The sequence below is a fragment of the Rutilus rutilus genome, assembly GCF_951802725.1.
Source record: "Rutilus rutilus genome assembly, chromosome: 17".
In the NCBI taxonomy this organism is placed as follows: domain Eukaryota; kingdom Metazoa; phylum Chordata; class Actinopteri; order Cypriniformes; family Leuciscidae; genus Rutilus; species Rutilus rutilus.
The window spans coordinates 177,565-183,564 of NC_140230.1; positions in this window are offsets into that span (position 1 = coordinate 177,565).

Sequence of the window (6,000 nt, forward strand, 5' to 3'; positions counted from 1 at the left end):
GGATCCATCATGCCTTGTTACCACTGTGCAGGCTGGTGGTGGTGGTGTAATGGTGTGGGGGATGTTAATGTATATTATACCTGTGTTATTGCTCCTACAGTCATTAGTGTATAGTGTATACAGAACCGGTGAGATTACAGAGCCTTGTGGGGCTCCGGTGGATACTATCTTAGACGAACTGAGGTGACCGTTGACTCGGACCCTCTGGTGTCTATCTGTCAGAAAAGACAGGATCCATAGAATAAGGTGCGGGTTCACGTCCATTTGGGGCAATTTTTGTCCCATCAGGTGAGGTTGCACTGTATTAAAAGCACTCGAGAAATCCACAAAGACCAGTCTAATGAATGACCTGGGCTTTTCAAGATGGGAATAAGTGCCATGTAGCAGTGTTAATATGGCATCATCCACACCTCTGTGCCGTTTGTATGCAAACTGAAGGGGGTCAACGTACAAACTGACCTCCTCCTGAAGCTGGGAAAGAATAAGCCTTTCAAAGCCTTTCATTACCAGAGATGTTAATGCCACAGGCCGGTAATCATTGTTGCAAGTGGGATTGCTCTTTTTGGCTATTGGGCAGATGACTGAGGATTTCCAGGTTGATGGAATTGAATGTTCTGAGAGAGAGCGGTTGAACAGATAACAGAAAACACCTGCCAGCTGGCTGCAGCAGGCCTTTAGCAACCGGCCACAGATCTGATCAGGTCCTGGTGCTTTGTTAGGTTTCATCCTCTTCAGCATGAGTTCCACTTCCTCCTGCCGCAACTCCAGATTTGCTTGGGCAGATATCATAGGAGTGAGCTCAGCTATTAGCTCCTTCCTCTCTTGTGAATAATCAACCTGGTCAAATCTGGAGTAGAATTGGTTAAGGTCCTCTGCCATGCTGACAGAGTCTCTTGTCCCGGATAATGCTGAGTTGTTAATGGGGAGGCCAGCCAGTTTTTTAACGCCTCGCCAGGCATCCCTAGCTTTGCCTTCCCGAAAGAGTTTCTCAACTCTCTCCTTATATCCTTTCTTTGCTGATTTTATTTCCTTGTTCAGTCTATTTTGGATGAGTTTGGACTCAATTCTGTTTCCTGAGTTGAATGCTATTTTCTTTTCATTAAGAGTGGTTTTCAGTGCTTTTGTAATCCAGGGTTTATTGTTAGAGAATACCTTCACAGTTTTTTTGCGGGACAATCATATCCTCACAGAAGGTGATATAGTGGGTAACCACTTCAGTGGCTTCCTCAAGGCTGCTCCCCTGAGTCAACACCTCCCAGTCTGTACTGTCAAAGCATTATCATCCCACCTTTTCACCAGCTTCTTGGTCACGCCCTCTCTCTGCAGTTTTGTACGGTAAGCAGGGATCAGATGGACCACATTATGATCTGCAGTGCTAAGAGGTGTTTTTTGTATGCTTTGTATGCATTCTTTACATTCACATAACAGAGGTCAATTGTTTTGTCACCTCTGGTGGTGCATGTCACATATTGTTGGTAGGTTGGAAGTGTCTTGTTTAGCCATCAGCCATTAAAATCCCCTAAAATGAGAACGGGGGAATCTGGGGATGTACATACAAACTGATGGACACGCGCCGCTATGGGGTGGGGGTGTAAACAAGTACTAGAGCCAGCTGACCAAACTCCCGGGGGAGATATTTGGGTCTGAATGACACAGCAAGCAGCTCTAGATCAGGTGTACAGCAGGAGTCTTTGACATCAGCAGTTCTGCTCCAGTCTTTATTAAAATACACGCACAACCCACCCCAGTGTTTTTTCATGCTACTCACAGTGTCCCGGTCCAGTCTGAGCGGAGGGCCGAATCCGTCCAGAGAGAGCTCGGAGTCCACGATCGTTTTATCCAGTCAGGTTTCCGTGAGGCAGACCAGACTAGCCTCTTTATATGCCCACTGGCATGATATGTTTGCCTGTAGTTCATCCAGTTTGTTATGTAGGGAGCGAACATTGCCAAGTATAATGGAAGGTAGCGGCGGACTCATCTGTGTGCCGGCGGACTCTTCTGTGTCTTCTGTTATAATGCCTCAGCTGTCAGTTGAAATATTTGACGCGTACGATCGTTCACACCGCTGTGATTAAAACATTCAGATCGCGTGATTGACAACTTCTAAATTCAAATCTGTGTTCGCGCTGAGCCAGAGAGACAGATGCGCTCAGTGCTGTCATCACAACTATTCATGCAGTGTTTTCAATGACACAAACTTTATTTTAGGTTTCATAAATTAGGTTTCATTTTAGGTAGTCATTTAAATACACATAAGTACTAGCAAAACAACATTTATAGTTTGTAAAATACACACTGATGTCTATGGAAGCGGCAATAACAATCCTTTCAATGATGTCAACATCCTTTCCGCATCATGTTTAGTGTGAAAATGTAAAGTCGATGTCCCTACAATAACAGACCGACGTACATCTAATAAATTATTAATTCAAGAACGTTGTGCAAGTTTACTGTAACAATGGAGCCGCGAACTTCACATAATTTAGAAAATCCAGCCTTCAGTTGATCCTGATGAACGCTCATTGTCACAGTTGTAAACATGACGAGTTCTTCTTCCACGAGGGGTTTCGCATCACGGCATTTAAGGTGATGCGTTCTGCAATAACGCTCACCTTGTGCAGGACATGCAATAAGTCAGGAGAGGTGTAGTATTTTGCCGTAGAAGGCAAAAAATATAAAAAGAATTGCTGAAATTTAAAGCTGGTTTGTAGCATACCAAGAACAGACTATTTTGCTGTTATTAGTATACGTAGTGTTATTTAGTGTTAAATTATTGTATTTGGGTTAGGTGGCTTAGGTTTTATTGTGAATTTGTTATGTAAATTTGTTGTGTTTTGTACTTAGACTACTTATTTTTACTTAAAAAAAAATTATATATTCAATTTTAAGAATTTTGTATTCAATTTAAATTTTTTGGTCTGTTCAGGCACCGTTTAGGCACCGGTACCGTTTTAAAAGTATCGATTTGGCACCGGTATCGAAAAAAAACCAAACGATACCCAACCCTAGCCTTAACAATCCCTTTGAAAACATGGGTATCATGATGGCTGCCCCAATGGAGCAAGGCATGCGTATCTGTTGGTTTGAAAAAAAAACTTTTGGGTCAAGTCTCCCAGTGCTCTGAAATCCTGGTCCTTTATAAATTGTGGTGTCTAAAAAATCTATCCTGTCTTGTTCCCATTCATATTTAACCCGAATGGATTGGTGATGATTATTTAAAGTCTCCACAAAGTCCAGGAAGTCCTCTTTTGTGCCCTCCCAGACCCACCACACGTCATTCAGGTACCTACAATAATGGGTAGGCAGGGATTTGGAAAAACCGACTCCCACTCGGCCATATAAATGTTGGCATATGCCGGCGCAAATCTTTTGCCCCTCGCCGTGCCCTTAACTTGTAAGAAGTGCTGACCATTGAACCCAAAATCATTCTGAGTTAAACTTAGCTCCAAGAGCTTTAACAGACTTTCATCCGGCCTCCCTTTCTGCGGGTACTTCTGCAGACAGCCACTAACTGCCGCCAGTCCCCTCTCTGTCTCTATATTGGTGTAGAGGCTCTCCACATCCATGGAGAAGAGACTGGCGTGAGGACCAATTCTCATATCTTTCACCTTTTCAAGGAAATGTTACGTGTCCATAATATGGCTGGCATGTCTGTTCAAAAGTGGATTTAAGTACTAGGTGATGAACTCAGCCACCCCATAACTTTCACTCCCACAGTCTGATACAATCGGCCTGCCAGGAGGGATGTCTGGGATCTTTGGGAGTAGATAAAACCTCATCTCCTTGGGCGTATCTTGCCCCCTAAGGTAATCAAACTGCCTTTTGTTAAGAATCCCTTTTTTTTTCAATAGCTCCAACTCTGTTTTGATGATGTCTATTGTTTCCGGATAGATAGGTCTCTCTAACTCCTGGTAAAACTCTCTGTCCTGGAGCTGTCTCGTGGCCTTTCTCACATACTGTACACGATCAATCACCACCACCATACTCGCTTTGTCTGCTGGTTTAATCACTATGGAACTGTTCTTCCTAATTCCCTTAAGGGCCTCCCATTCCTCTTGGGCTCCCTCATCCCCTTCATTATCCTCTGGTCCTCCTCCATTACTTTCCAGACCAGTTCCGCCACTTGACTACTTCTCGGCTCCCACCTTGAGTCAACTGTAAAAGGGATTCCCTGTGTCTCCCTTCCTTCTTCTCCCTCAAAAAAGACATTGGCCCTCCCCGTTATGCCGGTTCAATGAGTAAGGTACAGTTCCGTCTGGAACTGCTCCCGCGCCAGAGGTTCAATCCCCCTCCTAGTGCTATTAACCCCCTGGGGTCGGCGGTGTCGCCGGCGATACCAGCTCACTTTTTTTCTTATCAGTACAAAAGAGACTCTAAACAGTCTGTTGATTTTGCTTTTACATGTAAGTGTTATACATCAATCAAAACGCTTAAATGTCTTCTTTTATTTGTGTACACTCATAATAAAAACAAAATGTTGTGTTTTTCGTAAAATAAAGAAAATAAACATGATGCGCGTTCTACCGTCTCTCTCAATGTGAAACTCATTCTGAAACGCGACAGAAAATGACCTGTAACTCAGCGAATGTTTGTCACACAGACTTGAAACGCATGTCTATACAACGCTTGGAGTCTCTATTTTTAAAGTATGTAAATTATATAAAAAAACAAATATTCTCTGTTTAAGTAATCTGTATGAAAGCAGCAGCATGTACAGTTTCTCAAACGCTTCCTCATTAACTCTAATGTGACCACGCCCAGACGTGCACGAGCGATTGACATGCAAATGATCCACGCGGAGAAATGCAGACCTGTAAACGCCCTCATCACCTCAAAACAAAGAATCAGAGACTTCGGTAACTTACTCCTCTGCTTTTCATTGAGTTTGGAAGACTGTGTTTGTGCTGTGCTGTTTCACTTGGATTTACCTCAGAAGAATTAGAAGAACGCGATCTGAAGATGAGAAGATTTTTAAGGTAAGACATGTTAAACTGGTGGTGCCAGATTAAAATGTATGTTATGAAATGAGATTGAAGTAAAAACATGAACTAAGCCTAATATCGTACATGTATATGTATCTATAAATAGACAACATGTTGAAATGTGAACTAGACTGGTAGGCATTACATGTCCGACACAAGGGTGTTTTTATATTCTATAATAAAACACAGCATGATAAAAGTAGGCTAGTATGAGTGTATACTATGGTGAATATTATAATGTTTAGAACCGTGTTTACTGTTAAATACTGTGTTTATGGATATCTGCTGAAACATAGATGTATAACAATAATTAGTTTAATAGTTTTGAGCGGCTTGATCGCTTCAGTAAATGTTATCTGCACGCGTTTAGAAAGCAAAATGCGCCAAACAATCGGCATCATTTTTTTCGACATTACGAAATGAGATTGAAGTAACATATGATTATCAATATATGTTTCTCTAGTGCAGTGAAGTGCTGAAGTGTTCCTTTTTAACGATTTATAGGCTATTGTTATTATTATTTTATGCAGCACAGTACATAGCTTATGCCTACAAGGCACAACAAACTTGGTGTTCATTTTATATATATATATATATATATATATATATATATATATATATATATATATATATATGTGTGTGTATGTGTGTGTGTGTGTGTGTGTTCTGTACATTTTAAAAAGCAATTTTAACCTGAAAAATCTAAAATGTATTCCCTAAATCGTGCAGCCCTAGTTTCTCTTGATATCAGTATGTTCACAGTGGTTTTTTTTTTTGTGTGTTTTTCAGGGATCAGATGCTCCACTGAGGAGTCCTGCTGACTTCAACATTGATGAAAAATCAAACACCTTGGAAATGAAAGGTATGTACTATGTTTCAGGAATGGCACAAAGGTGTATGACTGGTTAAGTCTCTGTCTTTAGTTCAGTGTGTTAAATAATGTGCTTTTTTGTCATTTGTTGTGTATATTTGGATTATGTTGTGTTGTAAATAAATCCGAACAATCAAAAAGCCATTC